Here is a 20,869-nt window from a genome sequence, read left to right on the forward strand (position 1 = left end):
GCTATCTGAGCACTTCCTGGCTGTTGTTGCTTCTCTCAGTGGTTCTGCAAAAGTGAGTCATTTCATTCATTTATTAATTCACTCACTCATTATTTATGTACTCAATCATTCATTCCTTCCCTCATTCATTCACTCACACATTAACTAATTCCCTCACACATTTTAACTGTTCATTTCCTCCTTCCCCGATCATTCATTCATTCCTTCTTTCACTCATTCACTAATCATCCCATCACTCCTTCATTTTTCACTATACTGCACTAAGCCATGTTATTATTCTAAAATCCAAATTTAGAGCTTTAAATCTATCTTACGTAATTCTATAATCATCTAGTCTCCAAACTCCTGAAGTTTCTGTCTAATTCAGTGTAGTTTATGAAGAATGATAGCATTCATAAAATTCTTCAAGTTCAATTCTGGAAAACTAGGCTTATAATGAAGTCCTTTGCCTGCCTGCCTGCCTGCCTTCCTTCTTTCCTTCCTTCCTACCTTTCTTCCTTCCTTCCTTCCTTCCTTCTTCATTCTTCTTTCTTTCTTGTCATTCTTCTTTTCTTCCTCTCTTTTTTTATTGCTGGGGTAATATATGAGTGGTTACAGTTACATTCACCAAGTAGTAGGTGCATTACTTTTCACATATTGATACCCCTTCTCATGTTTTTGTCCCCATTTTCCTCCCCCACTCCATCCCAATCATCTTGTTTTTACCTCTTCCCTTCCCATTTTTAAATAAAGAAATAAAAGCATATTCAATATACCAGGTAACAAAGTCAGATACAGTGACAATATGAGATTAACTGTAAGTGCAAAAAAGAGAAAAGAAATAATATAGTACATTAAGAACAACAATCACAAATATAAACCTCTTGTTCCATATCCTAGAGTTCATTTTATTTAGTCTCATCCTGCATGACCTTATGTATGTAGGTTTTGTGCTATTGTAATCCTCTTCTAGGAGAGTCCTAGATGTATACTAATCATTACAAATGATGGAAAACATGGAGCTGGGTCTTCACTTAATATGATTTTTTCCAAGTCTTTTCATTTCTTTACAAATGGGGTGATGTCATTCTTTCTCCTTCCTCTCTTTCTTCTTCCTTCCTTCCTTCCTTCCTTCCTTCCTTCCTTCCTCCTTCTTTTCCCTCCCTCCCTCCCTTTCTCTCTAGATTCTGTCTGTTTTCATCACTCTCAGCTTCCTCGTCTCAATGTAGTTTTCTGAAATGGATTACGGAATCATTGTGACTAATACAAATTGTCTATTTAAAAATATTTTCATAATTTTCCTAGTCTTAATTTGTGTTACCTGCTATTATAATATGAATACTCTACTGCTATTATTGTTGACATTTAGTGAAGAAATAAGGCTGAAAAACCATTATCTCAGCACATAGCAGTCCACAGATGAGAACTTTGAAGTACTTAATTTCCCCATGCCTGAGCAAGTACAAAAGCTGAACTTACATTTTGTTAAATAACTAAATACATAAATGGATCATATCATTCTTTGAAGTACTGGCTCAGAAATTCTTCATTTTCCTTATCTTTGACCCACTCAAATAATCTCCAAAGGTAAATTAAGAAGGAGGCAAAATGAACTGAGAATAATTAAACATAATAGAATCTAGATGTCAGTGGGTGAGCAATTGCTATACAATTCACTAGCCTTTGTATGATGGTATAAATTGTATACATGAGGTGGAGGGAAGAAAACTCCCTGCATCAAATGACAGCTTTTGAAATTCTTATTTTGATCTAAGATCATTGGTAATGAAATCTCCTCTGAGAAAACAGAAACTTGAAGAAAGTTTTGTGATAGGAGGGAAGGAATTGGGAGAAAAGAGAAGAAGAGAGAGAAAGAAACAGAGACAGACAGAAAGACCGGAAACAGAAAGACAGATGGAAAATGAGTGAATAAGAGAGGAATGGAGAGACAGAGATGGAGAGACAAAGACAGAAACCGAGAACTATGAAAACAAGTCTTATTTGTCATGAATGGTATACTTCATAGCCAACCTGCTCACTAATAATCTAAAACTGAGTGGCTTTCTTTGGTCAAAAGTATTTATTTACCCATAAGGAAAGTGCTACTTCTCTAAAGTTAAAAGTGGAGAATTCTCCCAATGCACCCGAGATCTTAACAAAAACTGCTCCTTTAGCTGTATGTTATGACTTGTGCCTCCAATCCCTGCTACTTAAGAGGTGGATATAGGAGGGTCCAGCCTATGCAAAGCATGAAACACTATATCAAACTCAAACTAAATACAAAAGGACTAGAGATATGTCTAAAATGCTAAGAACCATGGTAGTGGGGCTCAGATATCAATCCTCTATAATATAGATGATAGATAAATAGATAAACAGACAGACAGAGAGAGATAAAATGCACCATGAGATGAATTTGAGTTTGCCTCCTCAGATTGAAAACAGCTCTGTCCATACACAAATGCTAATCAAAACTACATTGGGTTCTATCTCCCCCAGTTACAATGGCAATTATCCAGAAAACTAATAGAGATGCTGGTGGGGATTGTGGCAAAAGGCAACACTACTACATTATTGATGGGGATGTAAACTTGTTTAATCACTCTGGAAAGTAACATGGAAAAGACTAAACATAAACCTTTACTATGACCCAGCAATCCCACTCTTGGCCATTTACCCAGATGACCACAAACCAGCCCGCACTAAAGCCACCAGCATAACCATGTTCATTGCAGCATTGTTTACCATAGCAATGATATGGAACCAACCCAGATGTCCCTCAGTGGACAAAGTGATCAACAAAATGTGGTATATGTGCAGGATGTAAGTCTATGCTCTTGTCAGAAAGAATAATACTTCCTCATCTGTAAGGAATAAAACTTGGAAAAAGTATACTAAATATAGTAAACCAGACCCAAAGAAACAGAGGTGTCTCTGCATGTTCTTCCTCACTTGTAATAATTAGAATATATCTATAAATCTACAAGTTAATCAAAGGCATCAGTCATTCTAAGCTACGTGAGATCTGAGAGATTGTGTTTCAAGGCCAGCTCTAGTAAAACATGCCCAGACTCCATTTCAATAGAAGAAAAAACTAGGTGTGGTGACACTTGGCTGTCATCCTAGCCACAGTAGGAAGCCTAAAATAGGAGGATCACAGTTCAGAAGCAGATTCAGGCAGAAAGTGAGACTCCATCTCATAAATAACCATACCAAAGCCAGAGGTGATACACAGCCTGAGTAAATGGTACTGGTTTAGCCAGAGCGTTGCTTATAAAAGAAGTTTACATGTTTGAAATATTAAATGTAGAAACAAGCTCCTGATTTTTAAGACCTAATTTTATTATGAATCCTCCTTAAGTGTAATAGGCTTATAAAAATGGAACAACTTGTTACATCATAAAAGCATATAATAGGGCAGAGAAATGAAGAGAAAGAGAGGGGAAGAACTGGAGGAATCCTCTATAATAACTAAATATACACTCTGTTGAAGCATGTGTGTGTGTGTGTGTGTGTGTGTGTGTGTGTGTGTGTGTGTGTGTGTATTCTGGGCAATAAAGTAAGCCCTGACTTATTAAAAATAATTATTTGAAAATGATTCTCTAATCCTATTGGAACCAATTTAGAAATAAGCAACAGAATGGACCTAGTAAAATATCAAAACCCATGAAAACTAAAGGACCAAAACTCTAAATAGCTAATATGAGATAGGAATGAATATTAGGGAGAATAGAAGGTCACAGGCTGAGAATGCACAACAGAAGAAGGAGGTCAAGAATACGAATACTCCCTAGCATGGTGGTATTGCTTAAGTTGGAGGTTGGCATGACCCACTTGCCAAAATAGAAATGGGTGACTAGGATGGTGGTAAATGAGTGCAGGGAACAAGGTTCAAGCATGACACAAACCAAGGCACTTGAGGGAGGGGAGCGGGAAAGCACATGGTTGTGAAGGCATCTCCCACCAGGCTGATAGAGATGGAGGCTGATAGGGAATGGAGTGTCAAGGAGCAATGGGTTGCTTAAAGAATGTGAGTGCAGATAAGGCGAAGGATGGATATGCAGGACGGTAAGAAGTGTGTTGATCATAGAAAACTTATTAGATCAGATGTATATGATGGCTTGTGAAATAAGAAAATTTGGATTACAGTGGAGGATGAAAATGTAGATTTGTATGGTTATTAAAAAAATAATAGATGTCAGCCAGGAGCTGATGGTTCACACCTGTAATCCTAGCTATTCAGGAGACTGATAACTGAGAATTGCTGTTCTAAAGGAAGCCCAGGCAAGAAAGTCCCTGACACTCTGAGCTCCAATAAACTACTCAGAGTGGGAAGTGGCGCTGTGGCTCAAGGGGTAGAGCCCTATCCTCGAGCCAAATAAGCTCAGGGACAGCACTTGAGAGTTCAAGCCTGTGACTGGCAAAACAAAACAAAAATAGCCATCAGATGACAGTTGTTCATGTCTGTAATCTTGACTAATCAAGAGCTAGAGATCTGATGACTGAGGTTCAAAGCTAGCCCAGGCCAGGTCTATGAGATTCTATTAATCTTCCACAAAGTCTGAAGTGGAAATGTGGATCAAGTTGGTACAGAACCAGTATTGAGCAGAAAACCTAAGGAACAGTGCCAAGGCCCTGAATTCATGCCCTCAGTACAAGCCGGCACACACAAACACACACACACACACACACACACACACACACACACACACACACACACACACACACACACACAGAGAACGAATTTAAATGTTTCTAACTTTAAGGAGCTAGAGGGAACAAGGATAACAGCCATTCACTCTGCAATGCATGCAGGGTCTCATTCAGTGTTCCACACGAGGAGAACCCCAGGCACGTCTTACATGGCTGAGGGACTTGGCTGGGGGTTATCACTGCTTTCCCTGCACTGTCAGTGGGGTGGGAGATCCTGGCTTCCAGGGCCATGAGGAGCGGTTTTTATTTTGGCATGGAGGGTGGTAGTAGTACTGTGTTCTACCTTCAGATGCTCCACAATGAACTCTTTCTGAGTTCTGAAAAGGCCTCGCCATCCAGCCAGAAACCACCACTGGCAGGGCTACAATACCATTCTGAACGCTGAAATACCTCAAAGGCTTTTGGAAATAGTCTGAGTAGAAATACTCTAAACATACTAATTGGTCCAATAGTAGCGAGCTTGTGGTTTCATTACTTCTATTTTCATTCTCCAATGTGTTTATTTGTTCAAAGGTCTGTCTCAGAAAGTAGTTAAGGTGTATTATGTGACCAGACCAAGATTGAAGGCAACTGGGTCTCTATTGGAAACGCCATTAATGAGCCTTAAACAGGAAGACTTAAGCAGGTGATTTCTGCCAGAATTCCATGCCAGAGCCCAGAGAGGACAAATGATTCCCCACTCAACCTTCATCTCTGTCAGATTACATCTCTTCCTTAGGGATGTGTTTCTAAAGGATTTGGAAATTGGAAATCTGAAAACATGGATTTAGGTAGGACTCTGAGATTTGGGGGTGGGGGGAGAAAGGGAATAATGCTAAATCCAACTATGCAAGTATGCACTTGGATTTAAATAATCTATTCATGATCAGGGTATTTTTGTACAGTAGCTCATATTTTTCTTCTTGAAATGAAGTAGAGGTTGTTTTACATGCAGCTGCTTAGAAGATGGAAGTTTGCAAATCAGATGTGGGGGTCTGAAGAGGGATGGTGGGTCAAGGTCAAATATAAGCACACCCATATAAACCCTTTGAACTAAGGGATTGAAATGAGACCTCACACATGATATAAACATGTTGTTCTAGACACTTTACAGCTATGCTGGGCTTTCATAGATGTAGTACCAATCCAGATTGATTCTGTCCTTTATAATTGGTAGTATTTTCCATAAAAATGATCACCTAATCACACGGCAGATCTGGGGTGTGTGTGTGTGTGTGTGTGTGTGTGTGTGTGTGTGTGTGGCATGGGATTTGAATTTGGAGACTTACACTTGTTCAGCTGCCTTGTTTGCTTAGAACTCTATCTCTTGAGCTATTTGGCCAGGACTGTTTTTTACTTGTTGTTTTGAAAGTGGAGTCTAAGAACTTTTCCACCTGGTCAGTGTCTGACCCTTGTGGATCCTTCTCATCTCAACCTCCTGAGTAGTTAGAACTATTCAGATGAACTACCATCATCTGGCTTTGATTTAATTTTTGACAAGAGTAGCTAGCTAGCTAGCTAGATATGAGAAATATAGATATGACATATATATATATGTTGTATATAATTTCTAGTACATTCCCTTTAAGGACACTTGTGTTCTGTCTGGAACATAAGTATACAGAGGGTAGTAACAGCCATGCTGGGCCATGTGAGTTAGATGGTTCTGGTTTTTTAACACTGAAAAGATGGGACTTCATGCCTAGATTTCTTATCCCCAAATAAATAAATGACCTAAATTGTTTAAGCTACTATTATTGACCAAAAGGGGAAATTCATGGCAATATATGCTCTAGCAGGAAGAATTTCTTAAGAGATTATACCTTCTGGAATATGCATTGAGTCCTAAAGAAAATTCATATATGATTCTAAATTACTGGCTACTTCTAATAAAATCTTTCCAATACATTTTTATAAGGTGAAGTTTCAGACATTCTCTCTCTTCAGTGTCTTCCAGAATGGTCCAACATCAGTCTGTGAGTTCCAAACTCTAAGAGACACTGTGTCATGGAGCAAGGCAAACCAGCACTCTCAGATGCTGGTGTGGTATTTTTCTATTTCCTCTCCAATGCAGAGGTGACCAAATAACTCAAACATTCCCTTTGTGAGTGAAAAGATGCCAAAAAGATGATCTTTTTTTGTTCTTCTTACCAATTTCTAGACTCCTATTTAGATCGAACAACAGACTAAAGGAAGCTGAACTGGCATCTCCTCTTACCTGTGGGCCTTGTGGCTTGCGGGTGTCATCTCTGAGCTCTCAGCATCAACCCAGCAGTCGTATGGATGTGTTCCTAGGACTTTCTACTGTATATACAACATCTCCACCATGCTGATGCCGGAAAATGTGATGAAGTTGTCAGGGAAGATTCATTGCAAATTGCTAATTACGTGCTGTCTTGAATATCTAATTACTTGAGATTGAATGATGATATTTTACAGGAACTCCCTTGAGTGGTTCTTACGTCAACACCGTAGCTTAGGTTTGTAAAGTTAAGAAAACTTGTAAGTAGGTAGAAGGCCATATAGTATGAAGGTAATTGAAAGGACCTCCAGGAATTGAAACAAAAGCCATATAACGAATGATTGTTGTCCTTAATGTACTATGTTGTCTCTCATCTCCTTTGCTGTCCCTTGGTTATCTCATATTGTTATAGTATCTCACTTTGTTATCTGATATATTGAATTTATTTGTATTTGGTTATTTGAAATTTGATAGGGAAGGGGGGAAAACCAAGACGGGTGGGGGGGGAGGGTAATGGGTACCAAGACATGTGAAAGGGTATCAATGTACGTGAATTAAGGCACCTTCTATCTGGCAAATATCATGTAACCCTTTTACTAATTACAATAAAAATGCAAAAAAAATAAAAGTGGCATATGAATGGGGACCATGACATGTGAAAGGGTATCAATGTGTGGGAATTAAGGCACCATTTATCTGGCAGATATCATGTAACCCTTCTATTAATTACAATAAAAATATATTTAAAAAAACAACAAAAAAAGTAGCGCAAAATGAAGGCTTTTTACTGTTAGGTTTAGACTACATATTAATATCAGAGGAGTCACAGAGTGATCTACAGTGACACATCATGTGCTGGGGATGACAGCTGGAAGGACGTTCATCTAGACATACAAGATCAATGGAATTGTCAAGAACAAGAAGCAACACACAAGCTAATGTCCTCTGCTTACTATATTTATCTCAAGCTGTTTATGCTACTTCTCCTCAGATTCAAAACCTTCCAAAATGCCACAAGCTCAGCTCTTTATGAAGCAACAGGATCTAGGTGCAGCTGTCATTACAGCCAGGACTGTGGAGTTATTTCTTGGGATTCCCCAATAAACATTTCCACTGGTATTTCTCCCTGGTTACCATACATAGAAAACCAATAGTTTCAATACCCAAGAGCTTTAGCATGGAAAGTAGGTTTTGAATACTATGCGGTCTCTAAAATACTCAGAGGTAGTTACTCTAATTTTACATCTGTCTTACAGCAAACCATTTCTATTATGTGCATAAAGTGTTTTAAATTATTTTTGGTTACTTAATAATAACATTTGATATATATTTGGCAAATAAAAACTTAGAGTTAAAAAAAGCATTGGAAATTGTTTCCCAAATACTTTTCAATCCTGAAATTTCGACTTTCACTATCTTAATAGAAATGTGTTCAATTATTCCCATTCTACTTTTGAAATAAGCAGCTTAATATTTGACATGCGCCTTTCTTCACTGGTCAATTAGAATAAATGATAAAGTTTTTTCATTCTTTCATTAATTTCTATACTGAAGCAGCCTTGTTTTATAACCACATCATGGGTTTCATACAGAATGAATGTCAGTAAGATTTTCTGCTATTCTTCAGATGAATATGAGATTTCTAATATGAGAGTGCAAACCAAAAATCAAAAGTAGATTTAAGGGGCCGGGAATTTGGCCTAGTGGTTAAAGTGCTTGCCTGGCATGCATGAAGACCCGGGTTCGATTCCTTGGTACCACATACATAGAAAAAAGCTGGAAGTGGTGCTGAGGCTCAAATGGTAGAGCTCTAGCCTTAAGAAAGTCCAAGGACAGTGCTCAGGCCCTGAGTTCAAGCCCAGGACTGGCAAAAAATAAAAAGAAAAAGTATATTTAAATATTCATGAAAGTGAAAAACATTGCTAATTAAAAAGAATATCAAGTGATTATCAGCTCCCAGTATGAATTCTGTGATGGTAACACTCAGTCATCGTTCATGAGAGTCACACCTAGGATAAAAGTGTATTGATCCTCTACACAGCATTTGTGGCTTACCCTTTTCATGTTGCCAGCTTTGGCATCAGGCCTTGTACTTCTCCCTGGGTGCAGGAAGCTCAGATGGTCTCCTGGCAACAAGCAAAGGGCCTCTGCTTCCCTGGGAACAGAGCTCTCAGCTGGATTCAGGTAGGCTTATTGAATGTGACACTGTCTAACAATATTACTTATATAAATTTACAATTCAAATAATTCATAAGGACCTAACAGCTATGCACCAGTGGCCCAAACTGAACAGATTTTGGCTACCATGATTTCTCATCGTCCCCATGTGTTTCTGATCTGGTATTTATTATTTCCAGCCCTCGGCCATGACATCAGACTTTTCTTTACTCTGTGATGTCCCCTAAGGTTCAGATTCAGGACAGTTCTAAGAAATGGCTGTCGGGGGGGAGTGGGTGGCATCAGTTTAAGTCATTTTCCATCTTTCCGAAATCTGAAAAAGCATAAGAGAAAAGGGGCATTAATGTCTTCTCTGGCTGCTTCCTGCTGACCACAGGATGATGAGGGGAGTAGTGCCTGGCTCTTTCTTCATTATTTTAGACATGGGGTCTCATGGACACTTCTTCCTGGGCTGGTCTCAGACCCTAGTCTTCCAGATTTCAGCTTTCTGGTGTCACTAGGAGGATAGGTGTGGGCCATTAGTACCCAGTAAACTCATCCCTTTTAAGAGTAAGCACACACAATGCAGTCTTCCTTGGCCAAGGAGGTTGAGTAGAAGATTCTGGGAGAAGGTTTAGAAATTTTGATTCTATTGTTGGGGCTTCGGGCCTATCATTGGGAGGCCTTCTGAAAATACGAGCACAGACATGCACAGCTTTTCTATCTGCAGCAGACTAGAATTTGACAGCCTAAGTCGGAAGGTTAAACATTTAGGGAATAAGACAATTGTTACTTCTTCTAGCTTTTCTCCAAAGAGGATAAATTAAAAAAGAAAAGAAAATGGTTTGGGAAGATTCAGCCAGATGTGACTGTGTGTTCTTGGGCCATTGGAAACATGGGTAGGAGAGACAGCTTTTCAATACAGATGCCTTACCTGGTAAAGAGAAAATCTTTCTGAGCTCAGGAACTGATGTTCAAACACTGCCAAGAAGCTGGTGCCTGAGGTTCACGCCTGTAATCCTAGCTACTCCGGAGGCTAAAAATCTGAGGATCTCAGTTCAGTCGCAGCCAGGCACAAAAATCCCTGAGACTTGTATATCCAAGTTACAACTAATAAGCCAGAAGTGCAGCTGTGGCTTGGATAATCAAGTGCTTTTCTTGAGAAATTTATGGGGATGAGTTGAAAATAGCTGTTTTTGATGATGGACACACAAAAATATAGCCCTTGGCTTATTTTATGAGATTTTTTCCTCTCGAATCTTTATATTACTGACCTTGTACTAATGAGTTTTATTTAGGTTACTCAGTGGCATGCATAGGAAAAGACAGATGAGTATATCCTGACCAGGAGTCATTTCACTATCTCAGCACCAAGAATAATTCATAGTTACACATACTGTTTGCATGATATTTAAAAATGCCATGACATGGTATTGAAAGTTTAAGCACAACTACATAGACATAAAAATCTATGACTCTATAGACATAATGATTTATTACATAGATTAATATGTATCTATGACATACAAACCCTCACCGTAATTTTAATTATGTTCTAAAATCTAAGTGCCAGTGATTGTATATAGAGATTCCCTTCTTGAACACTTGCTTGTTAAACATGACATTTGAAATATGATGTAAAAATCAATGTTAATATACTCTTTAATAAAAACATTTTAAAATGCCATGACAAAGGAGAACTAATATAGTGAAAATGGCCATACTGCCAAAATTGATATACAAATTCAATGCAATCCCCGTCAAAATCCCAAAAACATTCTTTACTGAGATAGAAAGTGTAACCCAAAGGTTCATATGGAGCAACAAAAGACCCAGAATAACCAAAATAATTCTCAGCAAAAAGAGCAATGAAGGTGGTATTACAATATCAAACTTCTATATAGAGCCATAATAACAAAAACAGCATGGTATTGGCACAAAAATATACCAGAAGATCAATGGAACAGAATAGAAGATCCAGAAATAAAACCACGAACCTATAGTCAACTTGTATTCGACAAAGGAGCCAACGATATACAGTGGAACAAACACAGCTATTCAATTATTGGTGCTGGAAAAACTGGGCAGCCACATGCAGAAAACAAAAAATTCACCCTAGCCTTTCTCCATGCACAAGCTTTAACTCAAAATGGATCAAAGACTTCAATATCAGACCTGAAACCTTGAAACTGTTACATAATAGAGTTGGAGAGACACTGGACTCACAGGCACAGGCAAAAACTTCCTGAACAGAGTCTCAGTGTCACAACATTTTAGAGACATAAACATTACTACATAAACATAAAAACCTATGATGGGCTATCTATTTTATTGACATAATGTTTTATTACATAGATTAGTATGTATCTATGACATACAAACGCTCAACTTATTTTTAATTATGTTTTAAAACAAAGTGCAAGTGATTGTATATAGAGATTCCCTTCTTGAATACTTATTTGTTAAACATGACATTTAAAATATGATGTAAAAATAAAAATGTTAATAAATTCTTTAATTAAAAAAAGTCCTAGAAAAAATGCCATGACAAAATTCTCTAAACCAGTCTTGGGAAAAGAAAGGAAAGAGGAAAATAGAAAAACAGGTCTTTCATTTCCAACTCCAGAATTTGGGTTGAGATGTCCACCTATCGGTGATAAAATCCAGCCCACATCTAAATCTAACAGTGTGAGAGGACAAAAGATAATTTGGGGGTAACTGGGAAAGCGTAAATGGCTCAAGATAAAATAAGTGCACATCTGAGAAACAATAATTTCTTTTTATATGTACTTAAGCTACCTACTTAGTACTAAGTACTAATATCAGGGAATATAATGAAAGACCTTGAGTTTCTGCCATAAATTTTCTTCAATTCTGCAATCCATGGATTCAAAATTACTGCACAGGATGGGCTAAGAGCTATGGAAAAACAGCAAAAACAGAACATATGAGAGGATAGGAAAAAAGCCTCTGATAAAAATCAGATCATCTCTGTTGGCACAGTGCTAGTCAGCATAATGTGGTTTGTAAAGAAAGTCGAGAGAAATTGGTGAGATCTGCATTAAAGAGCAAACAGGTGAAGTGGTCCAGGCCAGAAATTTCAGCCACATAGGAAGCATGACTAGAAAGATCATTCAAGATTAGCCTGGGCAAAAATGTTCTGAAGCCTATCTGCAAACTTCCTCACAGCAAAGTGAGCTGAAGTTGTGGCTCAAGTAACCGAGCACTAGCAAAGGCAAGCTCAAAGCCCTGAATCCAAACTTAGCACCACCAAACATACACAAAAAAAGTCAGAAATTTCACAGTACATTTACAGAACATAAATGTCTATAGATTATTCAAAGAATTTCTAATGAAGAACAAATAAAGCAGTTATTCCAATTAGGAAAGATGTTGAACAGGCATCCAATAAAACAGCACATGTGAAAGATAATGAAGAAAAGGTTTGTTTTACTCATAGTCAATCAGGAAATTCAGAATAAAAATAGCATTGATCCTGTCAAGTTGTATCAAGGACACAGAGAAACTAGACTTGTAGTTCTCTTGTTACAGATGAGACATAAATTAGTCATTCTTTTGGAAAACAGTTGAGCAGTTTATTACAGTTAGATGTACACTTCTCCCATAAAGCCTGAACTAGATGTTTGCTGAAGAAAAACAGAAAATGTATGATTCAAATGTCACCCAGGACTGTTCATATTATTGTTCTTTGTAAGGATACAGAATGTAGAACAGCCCACATTTCCATCCAGAATTGAATGCATGCGTAATATGCAGTGTTGTGGTACAATGGAATATTATTCAGCAAAATAAAAAGACTCAATGAGAAAATGATATTCAACATGCATTCAATAAGCAGGCACATGAATGGATTTCAAAAATATTATGCAGATTGCATAACTCTAGTAATTATTGATCTTGGGCAGTGAAAGTCAGAGGAGAGATTGTTGGGCAAGGGAACCAGAGACACCATGAAGGAACTTTCTGGAATAATGTAAATGATCTTATTTGAGGTAGTGGCTGTATGATCTTATACATTCAACTCCAATTATACTAAGGTCTGTATATTTCACTGAATTTGGAATGTTCACAGTAGTGGACATATGTCTTGGTTACTGCAAAGTTTAACTAAGATTTTGTGGTTTGAAAGTATATTCAAACATTTAAAAATTATCAATAGGGGAGTTTGGCCTAATGGTTAAAGTGCTTGCCTAGCATGCACGAATACCCGGGTCCGATTCCTTGGTACCACATATATAGAAAAAGCCGGAGTGGTGCTGACGCTCAAGTGGTAGAGCTCTAGCCTTGAGAAAGTCCAAGGACAGTGCTCAGGCCCTGAGCTCAAGCCCAGGACTGGCAAAAAAAAAATTATCAATAGAGTGGGAGAAATGAGTTGAAAGGATTATATCAGTCGATATTTGAATTTAAAAAGTGCTATTTACCTAAATGAGTAAATGCAATACTAAACTTTTACTGATGCTTAATGTGGAATGGTGCAGAGATAAACCAAAATGGTAAAGTTTAAGACTGTCTTTTCTACTACAGTTGAAATCTGTTCATTACCAATCTCATTAGCATAAACATTGAAACTTCAACCTCTAGTTTACCATTGATTCTTTAGAAAATATAAAACAAAGGCAGACTAATTGCTCATATTTACTAATTTATTAGCATCTATGCTCCAGGGTTTTACATAGATGTATTTAATGCATTAGTATATATTCAAAATGGAAGCATTCTAAAATTTTGAAAATACACTGCTGATAGTGAAGTTTCAGAGTTATTTTAAGACTCTGTACTTTGTTGAATTCAGCCTCTTTATGGCGTTATATCTCTAGCATTTTTTTGTAAAAGTAATACAGTTTAAAAATTCAAACACTTTGGAAAGTAATCATCTCATGGACAACCCATAAATAACCATTATTAATATATTAAGGAGCTTACAATATTATAGTTGTATAGAAATATATTTGTTGTAGAGCTTAGTCTGTAGTTGCATACATATGTATTGTTTATAAAGTTGCAGCATGATATGAAATTTTGCACTAAAAGTTTTCAATAAATAAAATAAAATTTAAGTTTTTAAAATGCTTTCCAAATGCTTAGAATTCTATTATGGGGAGCAGCATATTCTTATAGCAGTATCTAAAATATGTGCCCAATGTTTTCTTTTTTTGCTATTAACAACACTAGAATATGCAAAACTTTATACATATCTAAGTATTTGTTTACTCATTTTTCATTCATTTATTCATTCATTCTGCCATTGTTGTCATTTTTTTCCACTTTTTGGATGGTTTTATTGTAGTTTGGGGACTAGGATAACAAACGCCACCCATCATTATAAACATATTCTTACAGTTGGTTCTGTGATGCTTCTTCATTGTACAGCTTTTGGTTCGGGCATCTCTGTTTGATCATATGTTTCTGTCATGTGTAGTGAGCTAACAGGGAGGACCCCATTGTGACGATGACACAACTTTCCAAGGTAAGCCATGCAACCCCTCACTCTCCGACAATCTGGCAGAAACTCTCTACTTGAGTCTTTTGAGGAACTGCCATAATGCTTTCCATAGTGGTTGAACGATTTTGCACTCCCACCAGCAGGGTAGTAGTGATCCCTCCTGGCCACATCCACTCCAGCATCTGTTATTATTAGTTTTCTTGATCCTGGCCATTCTAACTGGAGTGAGGTGGAATCTTAGAGTTGTTTTGATTTGCATTTCTTTAATGACCAGAGATGTTGAGCATTTCTTCATGAGTCTATAGGCCATTCTTATGTCTTCTTCAGAGAAGACTTTCTTTAAGTCTTTGGCCCATCTTTTGATGGGATGGTTGTTTCTTTGGAGATTAGTTTTGGAGTGATTCAATTTTTTGAGCTGTTGATATATTTTAGATATGAGGCCTTTGTCCATTGTATGGTTAGTGAAGATCTTCTCCCATTCTGTAGGCTTTCTAATTAATTTACTAGCTGTGTCCTTTGCCATACAGAAGCTCTGCAGTTTAATGCAGTCCCACTTATCTAGCCTTTCTCTGATTTGTTGTGTTTCTTGGTACTTATTGAGAAAGTTTCGACCTGTGCCAAGGAAGCCTAGTGTATCTCCTATTCCTTCTTGTAAAGTTTTCAGTCTGTCAGCTTTTACCTTGAGGTCTTTGATCCATTTGGAGTTAATCCTGGTGCAGGGTGACAAAGAAGGATCCAACTTAATTTTCTGCAGGTGCTTAACCAGTTCTGCCAGCACCACTTGTTGAAGAGGCTGTCTTTCTTACATTCAATTTTTTTGGCTCCCTTATCAAAGATTAGGTGGCCATAGGTCTGTGGGTTAATATCTGGGTCCTCAGTTCTATTCCATTGGTCTTCAGGCCTGTTCTTTTGCCAGTACCAAGCTGTTTTGATTATTATAGCTCTGTAGTAGAGTCTAAAGTTTGGTATTGAAATTCCTCCTGTGCTGTTCTTTCTGCTAAGAAGTGTTTTTGCTACACGGTATCTTTTATTATTACATATGAAATTTTGGATTGCCTTTTCTATTTCTTTAAAGAATGACATTGAGATATTGATGGGTATTGCGTTGAATTTGTAGATAGCCCTTGACAGGATTGTCATTTTTACGATGTTGATTCTTCCAATCCAGGAGCATGGAAAGTTTTTCCATTTCATCAATTCTGCTTTAATTTCCTTTTTCATCAAAAGGTCCTTTACATTCTTAGTTAAGCTAATTCCTAGGCACTTTATTTTCTTTGAGGCTATTGCAAAAGGAGTTAATTTCCTGATTGTTGCCTCGTTCCCCTCACTGTTGACATAGAGGAAAGCAGTTGATTTTTGAGAGTTAATTTTATACCCTGCTACCTTTCAAAATTTTGAATCAGCTCAAGGAGCTTGGGAGTGGAGTCTATAGGGTTCTTTAAATAGAGAATCATGTCATCTGCAAAGAGAGAGAGTTTCATTTTCTCATTCCCTATTTGGATCCCCTTTATAGCTTGCTTCTTGCCTTATTGCTCTGGCTAGGAATTCCTTGTCTCGTTCCTGATTTTAGAGGGAATGGCTTTAGCTTTTCTCCATTAAGTATTATACTAGCTGTGGGTTTGTCATACACAGCCTTTATTTAACTGAGGAATGTTCCATGGATTCCTAGTTTCTCCAGAGCTTTTAGCATAAAGGGGTGTTGGATCTTGTCAAATGCCTTTTCTGCATCTATTGAGACAATCATGTGATTTTCGTCCTTGCTCCTATTGATGTGTTGAATTACTTGATTTGCGTATGTTGAACCAGCTTTGCCTTCCTGTGATGAATCCTGTTTGATCATAGTGTATAATTTTTTTTGATGAGTTGTTGTAGACGGTTGGCCAGTATTTTGTTGAGAAGTTTTGCATCGATGTTCACCAAGGAAATGGGTCTATAGTTCTCTTTCTTTGATGAATCTCTGTCTGGTTTGGGGATGAGGGTTATACTGGCTTCGTAGAATGAGTTTGGTAAAGAGAGTTCATTTTCAATTTCGTTGAAGAGCTTGAGGAGTATTGGTCTGAGCTCTGCTTTGAAGACCTTATAGAATTCAGCTGTGAATCCATCTGGCCCTGGGCTTTTCTTAGGTGGAAGTTCTCTTATTGCCATTTCTATTTCAGTGCTTGAAATAGGCCTGTTTAGTTGGTTAAGGTCTTATTGGTTCAGTGTGGGTAGGTTAATATTGACTAGAAATTCATCCATTTCTTCTAGAGTCTCAAATTTGTTGCCATAAAGGTTTGAAAATTATTCCTCATGATCCTCTGGATTCAGGTAATTTCTGTCATGATATTACCATTCTCATCTGTGATTTTGTTTATTTCAGTATGCTCCCTTCTTTTTTTGGTAAGATTTGCTAAGGGTCTGTCAATTTTGTTAATTTTTTCAAAGAACCAACTCCTTGTTTTGTTGATTCTTTCCTTTTCATATTCTTTTTTACAAGCTTGGTTTGTTCCTGTGCTTTAGCTTCAATCACAAGTACTTTTCCTACCCTTAATAACCTAAATTTAAAGAACCTTTTGAAAGACTTATCTAGACCAAATATCCCTTGGCTTTGCTTTACTTTAAAAACAACTAAATAAGATCGAATTTTTGCCAAGTGAACCATATCTAAGTAAGTCTGTCTCTTTCCTCCATTTTTACTGCTTGGCAGGCCACAGCCTCAAAGTCAGGTCAAGGTCAAATCTTTGCAAACCATGATAGAACCTCAAGTCTGGTCTCCCTTGGCTCTCTTCCAGACTATTAAATTCACTGTAGCCAGATGGATTTTCTTCTATCTTGTACACAGTAAGTTTGGATTCAAACTTTCAATACCATTCCAAGTTTAACCTCTCAGTGTTACCGAATCTTTCCAAGGAAACATTTTTCTTACCACACTTGTGCATTTGAAATGTCTAAACAATTGTATTTTATTTTAAAATGATTGCTTCATACAAACTTCCTCTTGACATAGCACTATCTACTGGACAAGAATATATTACAGATGAGGACAGATCGTGCATGGATTGTTGCTTAGCCATATGTAGTAGGGAGCAAAAGTCAAGAAGTCAACATATTCTGTACAAAGAACATGGGGTATTTTGGAAAACAAAACAAAAACATTTTCCTTGCTTCTCATTGTATAGAGAAAGGCTGCTCTTCTTCTTCTTCCTCCCATTTGGCTGATGGGCCATTCGCTTAATAAGTTCCTTCTGTAAGAGACCTCTGGGTTTCACCCATAGATTAGATAAGCAGCAACTTGTGCATGCTTTCAAATGCTAGCTGCAAATCACATTTTTTCCCAAGACTGTTCTGTTTCACTGTCTTCATGATGAAGGGTTGAACAGAGATGGAACTAGTAGGTGGCTAAGATGAGTACCAGTGGCTTATGATCATAATCTACCTATGCAGGTGGTGAGGATCTGAAGATCCCAACTCAATGCCAGCCTGGGCAGAGAAGTCATGGGACAATCTCCAGTTAACCTCCCTGCAAGAAAAGTGCAAGGGACTGGGAGTTTGGCCTAATGGTAGAGTGCTTGCCTAGCATACACGAAGACCCAGGTTCGACTCCTCAGTACCACATATGTAGCAAAAAGCCAGAAGTGGTGCTGTGGCTCAAGTAGTAGAGCCCTAGCCTTGACAAAATCCAGGGACAGTGCTCAGGCCCTGAGCCCAATCCCAGGACTGGCAAAAAAAAAAACCAAAAAAAAAAAAAAAAAGAAAAGTGCAAGTGGAAGATGTGTTTTGAGTTATAATGTGATAGCCTTAAACAAAAAGAAAGTGGAAGTGTGAAGCCCAGTTTTCAAGTTCTACTACTGGCGCATGTGTATGTGTGCGCACACACACACACACACACACTCACACACACACAAAGTTTAAATGCTTAACTGGCTAGTTATGGGTTAAGGTGTGGGAAGAGGAAAGTACTTCTGAAGAGGGAAGCATTCCATCTCCCAGTCCAATTCTTTCTCCATCAGACTTCAACACAGACATTGATAAAAGTCCAGGAACTACGTGTTACAGTTTACAAGTGATAAAAATGTACTTCTTTATTCGGAGACCACATTTGATCAAATCCCAGGTGACAATTCAGAGGGAAACATCAGTGTATACTTAACATCCTGACTGCTAGATCCTTACACTGACTGTCTTTAGCTCAGCCTGAAAAAATGTGAGCTGAAGGAGGACCTGTCTTGGTTATTTGTTATGTTGGTGATACAAGTTTAGTATGCTAATATTCCAGGAAGATTTGATTTGAGATTTTATTTTTGTAATACCTTGAAAGTCAATGCTCGTTCACAAAATAATTTAATACTGGAAACTAGGTAGTATCAGAGAGGAGAATATTATTGCCAAAAAATCTAAGCCCGCGAGGGAGATAGGCTCCCAGTATGACAGAACCCCTTCATTTTTGGACTGGCACACATTCATTAAAAGCACATTAGAGTTTCCAGCTGGTGTGACTCATTTAATGGGAACAAGGAGTTCCTCTAGAAGCACAAACAGACAGGGAGGAAGGGAGATGGAGGGAGATGAAGGAAGCAGAGAATTTGTCTTAAGCAACATTTTCAGATCTGACAACCTCATACAATTTTGATATCAAAATTTCACTTTTCTAAGGGAAATCATCAAATTTACTTAGGCTTCAGTGTATTTATTCCCTTGGGTTATGTAATACTCGATTGAATTTTCAGCCTTTAATGGCTACCCCCCATCAATCTTTTCAAACTAGCTTTAAATGTTAAATTATTGAAGATACAAGGTGTGCTGCCTCTTCCTGTGCCAAAGCAGTAGAGAAGATTATCAAAGAAATTTAATAAAAATGTAAATTCCTATAGCTGGGGCATTTATAATAGACAGTTTTGAATTTCTTCTGGGTTTCTAATTTCTGTGTTCTACCCATGTCCTTCATAAAACGTTCTAATCAGTTATGGTTAGAAGTCATGGGGCACAAAAAAAATACTGAGTTCTTAATCACCACAATAGACACAGCATACTGTAATCTTTTTCACCTGATGGTACTTTTGCAAAGAAAAGATTATCCCAAGTTTTTATAATTTTGAATTCAATCCTCAAGCTCCTTAATTACTTTTGACTTCCATCTGAAAGTCTCTGACTTTTATTTATTGATAAGGTATACTTGATATGGTAAAGTTTATGTGAATAATTTTCTCTGCATTTTATTTGCTTGATCCAGAAATTAAACTTCCAAGATCTTTCCTAAACATCATAAATCGAATTGGCATAAGGCATAATATAGTTAAACCATAATGGTAACTTTACACATAAATTTACTGGATTATAATTACAGTACTCTTAAACTGGTTCATTAAAACAGTTTCCATCGAGTTGATTCTTTTAACACTCTGTCATCATATTTCAAGGAAATAGTTTCAAGAATGATATCCACTTTTGACAAAGTAATTTTTCTCATAGATGAAATATGAATGGGGATATTTAATTGTATTATTTATATTACATTATTTATATTTATATTATATAATATATAAATTATATATATATGCACATATATGGTCTTCTTTCCTGAGAAAACTCTGGAAATCACCATTAACATATATGTGAAAGGAAGTCTCTGTGTGATTTAAACAAATTATATTTCAAATGAAATTATTTTTGCCAGTCCTGGATCTTGAACTCTGCCCTTGGACACTTTTTGCTTAAGGCTAGCACTCTTTCACCACTCCTGGCCTTTTCTGTATATGTGGCACAGAGGAATCGAACCCAAGGCTTCATGTATGCTAGGCAAGCACTGTACCAATAGACCACACTCCTGGCCCCGGAATGCAATTTTATCTGAGTACATTGTTCTTTTTATCTTTTAACTCTATTTGAAATTGGAAAAACTAGTCGGGTGCCTGTAATCTTAGCTACTCAAGAGGCTGAGATCTGAGGATCAAGGTTCAAAGCCAGCCCGGGCACAAAAGAACCTGAGACTCTTATCTCCAATTAACCTCTAGAAAATGGAAGTGGGTCTTGGCTCAAGGGTAGGGCAGTAGCCTTGCTCTGAAGAGCTCAGGGCCAACGTCCAGGCACAGTTCAAGCCCCATGACCCAGGAGGAAGAAGAAGAAGAAGGAGGAGGAGGAGGAGGAGGAGGAGGAGGAGGAGGAGGAGGAGGAAAAGGAGGAGGAGGAGGAGGAGGAGGAGGAAGAGGAGGAGGAGGAGGAGGAGGAGGAGGAGGAGGAGGAGGAGAAGAGGAAGAAGAAGAAGAAGAAGAAGAAGAAGAAGAAGAAGAAGAAGAAGAAGAAGAAGAAGAAGAAGAAGAAGAAGAAGAAGAAGAAGAAGGAGAAGGAGAAGGAGAAGG

The 20,869-nt window shown here is 37.7% G+C and overlaps 1 long non-coding RNA gene across 1 annotated transcript; it reads right to left on the reverse strand.

Moving 5' to 3' along the window:
- Positions 1-495: 495 nt before the first annotated feature.
- LOC150060040 (uncharacterized) lies at positions 496-9,033 on the reverse strand. Its single transcript, XR_016536427.1, has 3 exons — positions 8,969-9,033; positions 6,890-7,082; positions 496-571 (listed from the first exon to the last, which is right to left on the reverse strand). It is a non-coding gene; the product is annotated as an uncharacterized LOC150060040 (long non-coding RNA).
- Positions 9,034-20,869: the final 11,836 nt, after the last annotated feature.

This window comes from Megascapheus bottae, chromosome 8, assembly GCF_031878675.1.
Source record: "Megascapheus bottae isolate mThoBot1 chromosome 8, mThoBot2.hap1, whole genome shotgun sequence".
NCBI lineage: Eukaryota > Metazoa > Chordata > Mammalia > Rodentia > Geomyidae > Megascapheus > Megascapheus bottae.